Below are 16,915 nucleotides of genomic sequence, written 5' to 3' on the forward strand. Positions count from 1 at the left end.
GCCCTTCAGCCCAAACTGTTCCATGCCGACCAAAATGTCCATCCACGCTAACGCCATTTCCCTGCACTTGGTCCACATCCTGCTAAACCTTTCCTTTCCATGTGTTCATCCAAATGCCTTTTAAATGTTGTTAAAGTACCCACCTTAACCACTTCTGCTGGCAGCTCATTCCATTTGCGTACCACCCTTTTGTGTAAAAAAAGTTGCCCCTCAGGTTCCCAGGTATTCTTTCCCCTCTTACCTTAAACTGATGCCCTTTAGTCCTCAATTCCCCAACTCTGAAAAAAGCACTGAGTGCATTCACTGTTATCCACGCCTCTCATGATCTTATACACTTCTATAAGATCCATCCTCAGTCTCCCATGCTCTAAAGAAAAATGGTCCTAACTTGTCCAACATCTCCCGATAACTCATTCCCTTGAGTCCTGGCAACATTCTTGTAAATGTCTTCTGTACTCTTTCCAGTTTAATAACATCCTTTCTATAGCAAGGTGACCAAAACTGAACGCAATATTCTAAGTGCAGCCTTACCAACATCCTGTATAACTGCAACATAACTTCCTAACTTCTACACTCAATGCCCTGACTGATGAAGGCCAGTGTGCCAAAAGCCTTCTTCACTGCCCTGTCTACCTGTGACTCCACTTTCAGAGAACTTGCACATGAACTCCAAGGTCCTTCTGTTCCACTACACTCCTCAAGGCCCTACCATATACCATGAAACTCCTACCTTGATTTAACTTTCCTAAATGCAACACCTCACACTTATCTATATTCAATTCCATTTGCCATTCTTTGGCCCACTTCTCCAGCTGATCAAGATCCAGCTGCAATTTCTTATAACCTTCCTCTCTGTCCACGATACCGCCTATTTTAGTGTCATCTGCAAACTTCCAAATCATGCCTTGCACATTCTCATCCAAATCATTGATATAGGTAACAAAGTGCTGCACTTTGCAGGCAGGATCCTGGGGGTCCTGTTGGATGGGGTTGTGCAGTTTCTCTTCCTCCAAGATCTGCAGAGGAGGCCATGACACCACACTATGCCAACAAATCCGAAGTAGCCACCCAGGTGACAGCAGTCTCAGCTGGCTGGAAGAAAGCACACCACTGTTGGAAGAAGGTCAATGTCTTTCTCCACTCTGCCAGCCTAAGTGCCACCATCTTCTCTCAAATACTTTACACTCACGCTGTCTTCGCTTCTGCACCCACCTCTCACCAAGGCTTGTGACAGCAATCAAATAATCCAGAGATATGGTCTGCTACAGTCCATGAACTGTATGTGTCCCTGAGTTCAGAGTGTCCTTGTTGCAGCATTACAATGACGGCTGCTGGGTGCAATGAAATGCAGAAGCATCGTATAAGTGTTTTGAAGATGTATCATGAGGGTTCTTGGAGGCTGGCACATCAGATGCCAATGTGTTTTGATGCCCATGGAGCCTGCCCTGAGATGTAGATACCCAGTGTGTCCAAATGAAGGTCCTTTAGAGAAGGCAGCAAGCTGAATGAAGCAGGAACATGCTCTGGTTTCCAGTTTGAGATTTATTGATACCTAGCATGTTTAGCGTGTTTGGTAAGGTAGGAAGCTGCCTTTTAATGCGGCATTTAAGAAGCTACAATCCACCCAAATTAACAACTAGTCACTGCCTAGTAAGAAACTTGCCTCAACACTCGACAAATACATATAAGATGCAGTGAGTTACTCCTGATGTCAAAATAGACTTCATCAGACTTCTCACCTTAAGTCTGCCACAAAACTTGTCAGAGTGTATATCACTCAGACCCCTCTAACATTCTGCCTATTGAATTATTTGTTTGGTTCTCTTCTTCCATTGTGATTGACATTACTCTCTAGCAATAAACTCGACAAGTTGATCATTAAACTTGCCTATATTACCTACAGGCCATGGAGGCAATGGGATGAAATTGACGGCTGAGCAAAGTACCAGGGACTAGACTGAACTAGGTGTCCACTTCCCAACAGCAGGACCAGTCGCCAATGCTCCGGCAAAGCTTTGACATTTCCCCCTATCCAACTGGATTCAGGAGCAACAGCAGGTGACTTTGTGGAAGGGTTTTCTTTGCCCCTGACAATAGTAATGGCCTTCTGCTAACAGTATAACCTCTAAATTTAAATATTTGCAGAAACACCACCTTCATCTTGGGGCACCCTCTTTCACTTTCACGTGAAAAGGTAGTTTGAGAGCTGCCTATTGACCTCCTTTGAGAACCTACCAGACATCCTCACCTGATAGTGAACCGAACCTCAGGCCATTAATTGGTCAATTCAGGCAAAATCACTCTGAGGTGACTGTCCTCCACAAAATGCAAAGTTTTGACTGCAATTTGACCCCAATGTCAGTTTCCAACCAAAACCACAAATCCTGCCTCCAATGTCCAAATCTAAATTATCAAGTGGGCAAGGTTACATCTTCTGTCTGAAGACAGCTTTGAACAATGGAATTTTCAAATTTGATATAAAATATAGAATACTATGAACCCCATGGAAAAAAAATGCAAATGTTGAAAACCTGAAAAAAAACAAAATGCACAAAAAATGCCAGAAGTATGAAACAGGGCCATCAGCATATGAAAAGAGGGAAGGCAGATTAATCTTTGAGTATTTCTTAAAAATATTATTCGGTGACTGCTCAATGAGATAAGACTAGTCAATCAAATTCCTTCAGGCAGAGCTTAATAGATGCTTGGTTAGGCTCCTAAGAATCTCTGTATTATGTGTTTGTTGAAAGAACTCAACTGTGCCTTCTGTGCCAACCAGGTTAAAAATATCTTGGTGAAATATTTTGTCATCATTGTGGAGGAAGAATAGAAAAGAAAGAATTTGCATTTATATGACACCTTTCATGATGTTATAGTATCCCAAAGCCCACCTGACAACCGAATAAGCATTTTTGAAGTTTTGCAATTTTATTTGAGATATTAATATTGCCCAGGACACTGGAGAGAACCCTCTACTTTTCACAAAAAAAGTAGTCTCCTAGAATCTTTAATGTTTAACAAAGAGTTATAGAGTCATAGAGTCACACAGCACAGAAACAGACCCTTCGGTCCAACTTGTCCGTGCCAATCAAGTTTCCCAAACTAAACTAGTCTTATGTGCCTGCATTTGGCCCATATCCCTCTAAGCCTATTCTATTCATGTACCTCTCCAAATGTCTTGTAAATGTTGTAACTGTACCTGCATCTACCACTTCCTCTGGCAGTGCATTCCAGAAGGGTCACCGGTCCCGAAATGTTAACTCTGATTCTTTTCTTCATAGATGCTGCCAGACCTGCTGAGCTTTTCCAGCAACTTCTGTTTTTGTTCCTGATTTACAGCATCTGCAGTTCTTTCAGTTTTTATTTAGCACATACAAACCACCCACTGTGTGAAAAAGTTGCCAGTCAGGTCCCTTTTAAATTTTTCTCCTTTCACCTTACAATTATGCAGTCTAACTTTTGATATATCCAACCATAGGGAAAAGACCTTTGCTTTTCACCTTATCTATGCCCCTCATGATTTTATAAACCTCTATAAAGTCACCCCTCAACCTCCTTTGCTCCAGTGAAAAAGTCCCAGCCTATTCGGCTTCTCCCTATAACTCAAACGCTCCATTCCCAGAAACATCTGGTAAATCTTTTCTGAACCCTCTCCAGATTGTTAATACCTTTCTAAAGCAGGGCGACCAGAACTGCACACAGTACTCCACAAGAGGTTTCACTAAGGTCTTGTACATCCACAAGATGACGTCCCGACTCCTATACTCAGTGGTCTCAGCAATGAAGGCAAGCATGCCAAATGCCTTCTTCACCACCCTGTCAACCTGTGATGCCATTTTCAAGGAGCTATGCACCTGAACCCCTAGGTATCTCTGTTTGACATCACTAACCAGATCTGTACCACTAACTGTATTTCTCTTACTAAAATGCAATACCTAGCATTTATCCAAATTAAACTCCACATCACTCTGTCTCCTAGCATCAAACAATTCTGTATCCAATTGGCAAGCCCTCCCTGAATCCTATGTGATCTAACTTTACTAACCATCCTACCATACAGAACATTATCAATGGCTTTACTAAAGTCCATATAGACAAGGTCTACTCTTTGCCCTCATCTTTTTGGTCAGGTCCTCAAAAAACTCAATCAAGTTTGTGAGACACAATTTCCCATGCACAAAGCCATGCTGACTATCTCTAATCAGTCCTTGCCTCTCCAAAAACATGTAAATCCTATCTCTCAGAATCCTCTCTAATATCCAACACACCACTGATGTCAGACTCACCAGTCTACAGTTCCCAGACTCGTCTTTGTGGACTTCCTTAAATAAAGGCACAACATTAGCTACTCTCCAGCCCTCTAGCACCTCACCCATGGCTGTAAATGATCCAGATATCTCTGCTAGGAACTTGGCAATTTCTTCCCTACATTCCCATAATGTCCTGAGATTGACTTGATCTGGTCTCAGAGGTTTATCCACCATTGTGTTTTTTAAGACCTCCATCACCTCCTCTTCTGTAATGTGGACTGTTTTTATCAGTTTTTATTTCCCTGAGTCCCCTAGCCTCTGTGTCTTTCTCCGCAGTAAATGCTGACGTAAAATATTTCTTTAGTATCTCTCCCATCTTCTATGGTTCCACACATAGATGACCTCTTGATCTTTAAGGGACCCTTTTCTCTCCCTAGTTGCTCTTTTGTTCTTAATGTACTTGTAGCATCTCTTCAGATTATTCTTAACCTTACTGGCCAAGGCTATCTCATTTCCCCATATTGCCCCTCCTGATTTCCCTCTTAAGAATGCCCCTACACCGCTTATGCTCTTCCAAAGATTCACTTGATCTCAGTTGTCTATATCTAACATATGCCTCCTTCTTATTCTTGACCACAGTCTCAATATCTTTATTCATCCATTCTTCTCTACTCTTACCAGCCTTACCCTTCACTCTAACAGGAACATGCTGCCTCTGAGCTCTTGTATCTCACTGTTGAAAGCATCCCACTTGCCAATCGTCCCATTAACAGTGACCAGTCTACCACGAGTTCGTATCGCATACCTTCAAAATTGGTCTTACTCAAACTAAGAGATTTAATTTTAATGTCTTTTCTAAGAAACGGTACCTCAGACAGTGCAGTTCTCCCTCCCCAATACATTTTACACTAAAATGGGGATTGAACCCTCAAGCTCCTGACTCAGGGCAATAATGCCAGCAATGAAGCTAAAGACCTCAATATTTACTAGGGAGAGAAGTGTGAGCAGAGATGGGGAGAGATGCTATTGTTTTGGCTGGGTGTTGTGCAGTTTTAATATCACAGTATGTAGCTCTCTTCTCAGGAAATTTCAGAAATCAAATTGGATTGGATCCTGACAGAGGAGGCTAGTTCAGTACGATTTGCATGGACTCAATACAGTATCTATTCAAATTATTCTGTCTCCTGGGAGGCGATTAAAAATTTTATCATCCTACATCACAAAATTAAAACCCACCCATTTTGGTGGCCCAACCATCTTGTGGTGGCTTTGAATGATAAAAAGAATTGGTCTGTTCAGGTTGGTCACCTCTGTTGGCTGCACAGCGGGTTTGCAATGCAGAGCAATGCCAAAAATATGGGTTCAATTCTGCACTGGTTGAGGTTACCATGAACTTCTTTCTCAACCTCTCTCCTTGCCTGAGGCATGGTGACGTTCTGGTTAAACCGCCACCAGATGTCTCTTTCTAATGAGAGAACAGCTCTATGGTCCTTTGGGACTATTGGTGACTTTACCTTACTTTTCCATCTTTATCTACCAGTCTAATTTAGGGGTACCACACTCCTCAAGCTTGGGATATATCAACTCATGTGAGATTGCTACTATGAGAGAAGATGGTAGAGCTATCCTTAAAGGCTGAAGAGTTGAAACTAAGGGAAAAATCTTCCAATGCCCAGAATGACGTGGGTGGCAGTTAAAAACTTGAGAAAAATCATATGAATGTCATGTGAGGTCCTCCTCAATTTTGAGTCCAAAAAGTCACACCTTCTAAACAAGTCCTGGATTTGAGATGAGATTGTTGCTAGTGAGCGGTAAGAGACCTACTCACACGAATTATTGCTCATTATCACCCTCACTGTTACCTCAGCTCATCCCATTAATGTGCACTTTTCTATTCTCCCACCTGCTGGATAGAAACTAAATGTCAAGAATTGCCCACATGGAATTCAGAGTGGACACCCGGCGACTCCAGCTCGCCTCTTGCTCCTCCAGATCTCCATCTTGGACATACAGCACCAACATCTCAGGGCATGGGCAGCCACTGTGTGCACCCAATGTCCACAGACACTGGCATCTGACATGTTCCAACCTCTCCATATCATCAAGGTACACCTCTGATCCATTTGCAGTAGACTCCTGCACATCAATGCTGCACTTTGGAGCACACCAGCTCATGGACTGCAGTTTGCTCCTGCAACTAGAGCTAAAAAGGTCCCAGTACTACTGTCTAGCATGAGAGGTCAACATTTTAGGAAAAGAGGTCGCAGATTTAACACAGAGATGAAGGCAAATTATTTCTCCAAAGGATCTTGAATCTGTGGAATTCACAATCCCAGAGTAAATGGATGCTGGGACATTGAGTAAGGTTAAAGAGAAAATAGACAGATTCCTAATTGGTAATGGATTAAAGGGTCATAGAGAGTAGGCCGAAAGTGGAGTTGAGGCCAAGATGAGATCAGCCATGACTGTACTGAATGGTGGAAGAGGCCGGAGGGGCTGAATTGCTTACTCCTGCTCCACGCTCTTATATTCTTATGTTCCCTTGCCAGTTAGCACAGTCACAAAATTACACAGCTTGTCATTGCTGTCAGCAGCCATCAGTCAAGGGAGCAGACATGCTCCTGTACAGCACTGTCATATGTCAATCACACACCATGTGCCGCTACATGTTCGGCAAATGCATTACATTATCTTCAAGCAAATGGCCATGCCTCAACATGGATTAGTCCTCTATCAAGTGAAAGGGACACCTTTCAGTCAGGGACTCCTGGCACAGTAAGTCAAAGACAGCCTTCAACATCAGTCCAGGCTTGGGCATGGTCAGTCAGCTGTTTGGAACAGGCAAGATCAGGATCATCTCCTGGTAGGGGGTGAGGAGCTGAACGTTGGGCATCCCATCACCCAGCTTTTCTCTTTCTGCCCTATTATGGGCTTTTTTTTTTCTTGGAATGAAAGAAAGAAAGGGATTAGGTGAGATAGAAGTGGGTGGCACAACTGTTAGTACTGGCGCGGGTGGGGGTGGGGGCGTCGGTGTAAGGTGGCATCCTGAATGAGTTACAGTAGACAGGACATGCTGGATTAGTTGAGAGGGGGTTTGTAGGGTCAGAGTGAGTGAGGGGAGATAGTGAGAGTGGCAGAGGTGAGCCTTATTGGGGGGTTGGTAAAGTAGCAGAGATAGAGTGAGTGCGAGGTAGCAGAGAGTAAATATTGACACTTAACATGGCGAAGCAGAGATGGTCATTAACCTTCCTACATTTCTGGGGGATCCTCTAGACAGTTAAGTCCACACTGACTGAGTGGCAACCTTAGACCAGGCTGGCAGGGACTGGTGTCGTGGCCACTTCTGCAACTCGTGGGCAAGGAGTACTGCTCTCTCCTATACCACCCTGTGCACCAGGACCTCAAGGTCCTTGTCTGGAATGTGTGGTGCCACTTTCTTCTTACCCGCCAGGCCCAGGACAAATGTTTCATACTGTGCAGGGCACCTCTGGTCTGACAGGGTACACATCGACTTTTAAAGACAGCATTGGTGCCAGGAATCCTGAAATACGTGGCAACAGTGGGTAGTTCTGCTGTTGGTGTTGAAGAATCTGGCTGGCATCAGGTGCCCGAGATGCCATAGGGGTGTGGTACCTAGTTAATGAAGTGAATTTGAGACTATAGTGTGAGAAAAGATGTTGGGCCCTCATAGAGAGAAACCCTTTATGAACCTCGAAGAAAATGACACTTAGCCAATTCGGCCAAAAGCCTTTTCTAAAGCTATCCACCAGTATCCCGTTATTCCTCTCACAGAAGTTTGGTGAAAACCTCAAGGAATTTTAAGGTCATATTGTAAACATATACAGCATGATATTAACAAATCATGAAAACCATTTGCTAAAGTAATCATCAGGTCAATTCTTCATTCAATATTACACGTTAAATGAGCCTGATTCCATGCATCCAGATACCAGGAAATTCCAGAAGTATTTGAAGACATGAATGTTATTTAACATTGTTATGGGCCTAGAATAGACTGGCAAATTGACAAGGCCACCTCATTCTGAAGTCATTCGAAAATGTAGCAGCATTTTCAAAATAAAATCATTATCCGCAAGAAGAATGGTTGATTGAAATTAAGAGGAAATGTTCAAGTGAAATGAATATGTGCATCAGGAGCAATGCAGGCAATTATCTTAAACTGTGTTTATTGAAAGCTACAGCAGCTAGCCACAGCTTACGGTGTTATTGTATAATAGCATGTTGGTTATTAATTGTTTACTGATTTTCCTCTTATTGATAATTCTACGAGATAGTATAAAATATTAGCGGTTAAAGTCAAGACATTATTGAGTACAGGAACTATGAGAATGAATAGTTTATCTCCTTGTTATAATCCCTAAAAAGCAAAGACCTGCCAATATTAACGGTGCACTTACTCTGCAGCTAGTGATCAGTGAATGGAAACTAGCCAGACAAAACTATCTTAAGGTTTATTGTTTGGCTTGAACTCCAACCTGCTCAGGAGCAAACTCTCTACATGTATGGAGAAGGCTATACCAAAAATTGAAATACTCAGCAAGTGGGGAGGGGAAATTCACACTGTTATAAATATTTTAATTAAGGCCCGGCTGGTTATAGTACCCAGAAATATCAAGACTGAATTTAAACTCTATTCAATGTTATTCCAAAGCTATGTGACATTGCTGCCAACAGAGTCATTTACTTCACCTTCCTCTGGAATCAGGTCAAGTATTCATTCTGGGTTAATATTACATGCTCAGCATTGGTGCAAAGTAGCAAACGTTTCAGACTGGCACTGAACGTGCAGCGTATACGCATGCAAATTCATACATGGAATTCAACAGCTGGAAGGTCGCAAGCATACAGCTATCAAAATACAATCACCTTCTTTTCTTTCCTCTACTACACATCAGGTATGGACAGGGATATAGGCAGACAAAAATGGTCATCACCATATATATAGTTTGGTACTCTACTACCAGGTTTCACAGATTTTCATCTCAGTTTCAGTTGTTAATATTTCTCACCTCTTGAGAGGAAATTTCTCACCTCTTGAGAGGCACAGATCTGGTGCAACATATCGATCAAACAAATGCTGGCTCCATTTACAACACAAATTCAGATCCATTGAAACTTCAGTAATCTAACTATATAACAATGGAAAAGCCACAATGCAGGAGTTTCAGATTGCAAATTGTTTAATGCAATGAGGGAAAACAAAGCAATAACATTTTTGACGTTGTCAGCATTTTCGCATCAATCAGGCACTTTGGATTTTCATTGCTTTTCAATTTATGCTGCAGTGTGCATTATTTAAACAATGTGCTGTACTTTCATATCTATTATCGTTCAGAGCTCTTGACTTATAATGTGGCTGGTCCCTGTAGACATTTTCACCAGCTGTCATCGCAGTATGCATAATTCAGAATTTCAAAAAAATTTAAGATAATCAGTTCTTTCTACCTGTGGGTTTATTTACTTCTCCGCTATTTTCAGAGCACATTAATAAGTTTGCTTGAACTTCTATTTTCACACTAACATTGACATTTAAAATAAGGAGATTAATGTCTGTATTAAAATAACACAGCGAACCATTTATGCTCGAAACTCATCAACCGCACTAGAAACAACATATAGAAGTAATTAAATTCATTTTTCTTAAACCTTCAATTTTATCCCACTGAGCAGAAAGCACTTGGCATAGGTTTATGTTACCCAAGAGCCATTTTAGAACCTAATCCAAGTCACATTATGCCAGAAAAGCAAATCCACAGAAGAAAAGGAGTGTTTCTAAATTTTTTCAGCAAAATTTCAATAAATCTATGAAGTTAATTTTGTATCCATTCACAGTATAAAAGTCATCTGCCTATTGGTTGTGCTTAATGTTTGTAGGGAGTAGAAAATATCCATAAAGAATGAAGCATGCTGATTAGCTCAAATGTCATCTGAATGGAAACCAAATGAAAGACAGACCAGTATCTGTTTGGTGTAATACTGACATTGGTGAGCTCTTTGTTGCCATTTAAGCTTTCTCTCAACATCTTTTGCTCAGGATCAAGACAAAAAACGCAGGGGTGCATTGGCAAGGTTATCACCTCCACCCTCACCAGCTGACACAACGACAACAAGAAGTCTGGCCCATAGCTCTAACATACTGTGGGCAGACAAAAGTGGGATTTCTGTCCCTCAATGGCAAGAGGTGATACCACTGAGAGCTCCCTCCCAAATAGGCAGGCTGGAAGCTCTGATAATTCCAACAGCAGCAGAATTCTGCATAGGGTGCTGCTGGGACTGTGAGCAAACCCTATGAAGAACATTAATGTTCGCTAGACCTATGTAAGTCACTGCCCCTGCTTTAGGGCAGGGACAGATCAGGCAGCCTGGAAAAGCAGGTGAGAATGGATTTGGAGTACTGTTGGGGAGGAACAAAGATTGGGGAGGTTTGTTTAACATCTTCGGGGTTGCGAGATGTGTCCTAATGCTCACAGGGCTTTCTCCCAAAGATATCATACCTTTCCTTCCTGTCTTTCGATGTTTTAAATAAAAACACATTTCGCACCCCCCCTACTCCTGACTACTTGCCAATGCCAACTGTAACATGGTGTGGGTAACATAATATTTGGGTTAACAGTAACATGTTCAATTGGTGTTCAATACATATTTTAAAACTGGCTGCCAATTTAGGCACTCATTCACCTATGGCAGATAAATAATGGGAGGTCAATACAGTGGTAATTTTGCATTATCTCTCGAAACTCATGTACCCCACCCACATCGATAAACATAGATAATTAGAGATGGGGGGGGAATGTAAAATTCTGTCAGCAGTCTTGTTAACAAAATCATTCTGAAAATCACATCTAAGTTAATGTAATAATATCCAAATAAAAATCAGCACAATATAAAACGTCAGAGACCTATTTGTACTGTTAACCTTAACCTGACCATTTTGAAAGGAGCTGCTAGATCAAAGCAGACAGTTGAATTTATTTCCAAGAATTTATCATGATTCTCAAGCAAACCAGCATGACAAAGTCACTGCAAATTTGATGCCTGAGTTGTACAAATCTTCGCAGTGTTCTGAAATTATAAACACGAGCTTCAATCATCTTTCTCAATATCAATGCTGGGTTATTTGAACTATCAGATGGCTACTGGTAACTGGTTTGGGTGGGCAGGCTAGCCTTTGCTTATTTAAATTGAACCAGTGAACAACACTAGACAAAGGAATAAATGCATTTGGAATAGGGCAATTTAGTTGATACAGAAGTCCTTAAGATTCAGTTTCACAAGATATTAAAAACAGTAACTCAAAGAAGGCTACTATACAACTGAAGCTGAATTTTCCTAAAGTCAGAGGAGGTTTGCAGCTTAGCCAAAATGGCACTTTGACAATGATTTGAGGAATGCCATCCAAATCTGGCATCCACTATTTTCACCAGCAATGGCACTTCAAATTGAAGATAGATGCTTCAAAAAAGATCCACCATTTGGCGGAAATTCAAAGCATGACTTGTTGGTTTCTGGCGATCTTCCATACCTTTTAGGACAGGTCCAGGGATAATTTTGTGTAAGGCAAGTGTTCTTTAGGAAGGTTAAGTGCCATTTGGGATTGTCAAAAGTAGACCTTAATGTGCAAAAAATGTAGAAAAACTCATTAGAACTAAGAAACTGCCAGTGTATTTAAATCTGAAGGCCTTTTTTCTAAAGAAAACTCCAATATAAAAGAGATGAGAGTTTGCTTTTTTTTCTGTTTGTTGATAAAAGCCTGAAAGCTGTCATTATACTCAATCTTGGATTCAATATTGAAATCCATGACTTCAGAACCTGACAACATGATGCCTGTCCTCCAATTTTTTTATGTTCTTCAACCACTTCCTATATTCTTCCAGGCCTTATCTTTTGCTGTCAGCAGAGAGAACCCTTTTTGTCCCTTTCACACCTTCATTTGAGCCCATTTTACATCTCTATTTCCCTTTCACAACAATTAACAGCGCTTTGGGTTTTGCACCTAGGCTCCACACTATTCGTTCCCCTCACTCCTGTTTCACCTCAGTAAACATTATTTGCCTATCCATTTCAGATCTGGAGTCTTACTGGACGTGAAATGTTAACTCTGTTACACTCTTCACAGATCCTGCTAGATCTGCTGACTCTCTCTAGAACTTAATGTTTTTGTTTTACCATGGCTCCAGCTATCACAACAGAAGCTTATAACTACTTTTCTGAAACAACTAGGTGTCCTGTTTCTATTTTAAGTTCCTATAAACCAATAGATAGGAGCAGGTGCAAAGACTTAAACTTTGAAAATCAATGTTCTTCAAAACAACAAGAGCTGTTGGTTGGTTTAAATCACAGCATAAAGCATGGCAGCAAAGGCTGACACAACATTTTTTTGCATTATGGCACTCCTGAAAATTGGAAAGTACTACAACATATAACACCAGTTAAATGATGCTGGCCAATGTAAGGTTCAACTTATCTCTGCAGGACAGATCCCAATAATGCATCACCAATTTAGAATAACATCTACATTACAATGTCATGGTCGCTCTACAAAGCAGGTATCGTTTAGGGTTTACAAAATAATGTGCAGAAAGAAATAAAATATTCCTGGGGTTCTCACAAATCAGCACCCCTACCTGAGAAAAAGTAAGGTCTTCCTGACTCATCAAATGACCAAACAAAAAATGGTGTAGCATTCAGAATGCAGAGGAAAATTGTTTTTCCAATAAAAATAACGGTTCAATGATTCATGGTGGCAGTTACACCTCCATTGGGAGATCAAAATCCAGGTCACGGCGTCTATTTTGTGGGCACTATAAATTATCATGGGGTCCAAATTCTCATCCAGGAATCTTGCACAAACTTCTACTGTGGACTGCACTGACCGCTTCTTGCCGAACTTTCTCAGATAATGCTCCATCTTGGGAAGAAAACTGGGTGACAGGTGAGACTGTAAAACAGAAAGGCTGCAGGAGAGAGGAGGGGAAAGGGTGGGAGAGAGGGAGGCTGCAAGATACTGGGAAAGAGGTAGACTGTGTGGAAGGAAAAGGACACCACAAGGGTGAGAAAACATTTTTAAACTCATCAACAAAGGAATACTTTGCTAATTAACAGCCTGGAAAACCTGAAATCACTATCATAATGAGTTCCTTGTAGATGAACCCGGAGTCTCTGCCTTAAGGTTTCATATCTTCAGGAGCTATTGTATAGGGAAAATGCAATATATGCTATTGAATGAGCACTGTGACAATTATTAAAAGTAAATCTGAGTCTGAGGTCTGGGATGCAGCAGAAAGGGTAGTAACTGCTAGGTTCAATTTTCCAGATGTGGGTATATGCAACGAAAACACATTTGCTGTAACCTCATCAGTCCCTTGAAGGCATGCTTAGGGTAACGATTTTTTTTTCTGTGTAGAAGAGCACATCAGTTATTTTGCTGCAAAAGAAAGACCTTTGTTGCAAATTTATGCCTATTACCCTGTGCCTAGGAAATTAATGTTTCCTTGTGTGTTGTGGCTTTAGGTTTGATAGAGAGCTGATAATTGATATCAATTAAATTCTTCTAATACTGTTTCTGTGAGAGTGCAAGTGGTCCATATATCAACACAAATAGACAATGTATTGATACTATGTGACTGCATCACCTAATAAATGAATTATTGAGAATGAAAGAGAAGCCACTGAATGCAAGAAATACCCCCAAAAACAAAAAAAAACCTCCAAAAAAATTACAAGAGGGCTTGAATAAAACAATTATTTGATGCCCTGGACCTAGTGGAAGTTTTTGCTCAATGCTGGCCCATAGAATCAAATTTAAATACTTCAAGATTTGTCTGGTTGCCCATAATGAATATTTGGAATAAAATGGTTTTTAGTCAAATGTCATTTGAATTAAAAGAAAATTTGCAACTTAAAATTAAAAAACATGTAATTGATTTATGTAAGAGCTATGTGGTCATGTTAGATTTTCAAAAATTTATTTGAGTCTCGACATTCACTTTGCATCAATCCAGAATGCTCCCAGTGATCTTTTTTATGCTCAGCTGGATCCTGATGTGTTTCCTCAATTTAATATTTGGTCAGATCCCAATTACTTTAACTGTAATCTTCTGTTAGCGTTATATGCCAATCTAGCACTTTTTTTTATAGTTTTCCATTAATATTAATATAGATGAATAGTTCCAGCACTAATACTTTTCATTTGCTTTGCTACTTGAAATGGGATTATTGACCTTGTCTACATGCCATGAATTGTAATATATCAGTCATATTCTTTTAATTACTTTTTAAAATGATTCCTTGCAAGGATTACACATCCAATATGACCATTATAAGCATCACCAGTTAGTTGCTCATTCAATTCCATCTTTTCAAACAACTTTTTACTGAAACCCATTCAAGGGTAACATGTAGTTGTCTCAAATAATGGTGACTTCTAAAATATAATTAATGGAAGCTAGAAATGTAAAGCAGAGTAGCCAGTATGAATAAAGATTGAAGTAGTTATAATGAGCACACATGTAACCTTTTTTTCTGACAGATTGACCTGTCGTGTATTTCCAGCTTCTTCTGGAGTCAATCCAATCTTCCAGCATTTAGAAGTTGATTTCTGAATGCATTTAAGCTAAACACTCACTAGTTAAATGAGAATAACTGGAATAGCAGTGCAATATATAATGCTTCAAGTCTTAATAGTCCTGAATGAGGCCTTAACTCCTTTAATTCCTTTGCCTTCAAATTTATTATTTATTATTAGGACTTCAAGGTGTATTTCAACATTAGGAGGAATTAAATCCAATCTGAAGTTATTTTATATTATCTTAAGTAACAATCTGAATGCTATGTTTTAGCAGCATGCTTCATCTCAAGGCAGGTACATGGAACTCCAAAAACATAGGCAAAATGCTCAAAGGTCAGTGAAATAATGATGAATCATGCAGATGAAGACACAATTCAGCAGTGATAGAATATTTTAAACCATTTAAGAAAAATAACAAAATTGGCATGATGTCAATGCTGAAATGTCATGGCAACAAAAGCAGTGTTAAACCAGCTGGATACTGAGAATTGCTGTTCTCCTGCATTGGTTTTTGAGTAGGCTGTTCTGAGTTGCTGGATCCGTTTTGATAACTTGCAAATCATTAAAATATTCTGGTAAAAATTAATCAAAATATGGTCAAAATTTATTCAATTACCTGCCACCTGTACGGAGACGTGACAGGGTCCAATTGTTGATGGGAGATGAACAAAAACTGAGCAGCATAAACTGCAAAATGACTAACTATTCAAATTGTAACTCCACTAATACTGAGGCTTTTTTTGTGAATTGTAACTGCTTTCTACATGTCATCATAGACTGGGCAATGGTCAATTCAGATCAAATACCATTTTATACAGACTGAACTCCCAAAAATACAACTATTTCTAAGGGAAATAATGTTCCTCATCGCATCGTTTCACTCGTAATCTCATACTTATTTTGGAATACACTGAGAATTTTACATGTCAAACTAACTTAATATTTTATTCATATCTTCAGTGCTATAGCCCATTGTGTCTTTTCCACCATTCAATGAGATCATAGCTGATCTGATGATTCTCAACTCCACTTTCCTTCTATGTAGCCATAACCCTCAACGTCCTTACTGATTAAAGAATTGTCTATTTAAGCTTTGAATACATTTAACAACCCAACCTTGACAGCCACCTGCAATGAAGCATTTCACAGATATACCATCCTGTGAGAGAACAAAATCCTTGTCATTTCTGCTTTAAATGGTAACCTTTTACTCTGAAATTATGCAATCTATTTTTAGACTTGCCTAGAAGGGGAAACAATCTTTCCACAGCTACCTTGTCATTCCTCCTAAGAATCTTGTAGGTTTCAATAAAGTCTCCTCTCATTCTTCCGAACTCTAATGTGTACAAGTCTAATCTACTTAACTTCCCTTCATAAGAAAATTCCTCCATACCTGAAATCAACCCAGCAAACCTTTTCTAAACTGCCCCAAAAATCAGACTTTCTTTAGACAAGAGGACCAAAACTATTCACAGTATTCCAGGGGTGAGCAGACCAGAATCTTATGTAGCAAGATTTCTCTATTTTTTTTACTCCATTTCCTTTTCAATAAAGGCCAACAATCCAGTTGCCTTTTTTTTTAACTCTTTCAACTTGGATGCTAGCTTTTTGTGATTCAAATATGACAACCCCAAATCCCTCTAGTGTTGCAACTTTCTGTAGGCTTTCCCCATTTATTCTATTCATTAATCTAATATTCTTTTTTATTCTCCCTGCCAAACATTGTAATGTCACATTTTTCTGTCACATTTTCCCACATGATATTCCATCTGCCAAGTTTTTGTCCCCTAACTTATCCTGACGATAACCCTCTCTGGACACTTTGAGTCTACATCATCACTTGCCCTCACACCCAATTTTGTGTTATCGGAAAGTTTGGCTTTAGTATATTCACTCCACTCATCCAAGTCATTAATATATATTATAAACAATTGCAGCCCCAACACTGACTTTTGTAGCATACCATTAGTTACAGGTTACCTTCCTGAAAATAACTCCCTTCCCCAAACTCGCTGACTTCTATTAGTTGGCCAATCTCTTATCTACATTGAGATATTACGCCCAATACCATGGGATC

The sequence above is a fragment of the Rhincodon typus genome, chromosome 2 (genome assembly GCF_021869965.1).
Source record: "Rhincodon typus isolate 14 chromosome 2, sRhiTyp1.1, whole genome shotgun sequence".
NCBI lineage: Eukaryota > Metazoa > Chordata > Chondrichthyes > Orectolobiformes > Rhincodontidae > Rhincodon > Rhincodon typus.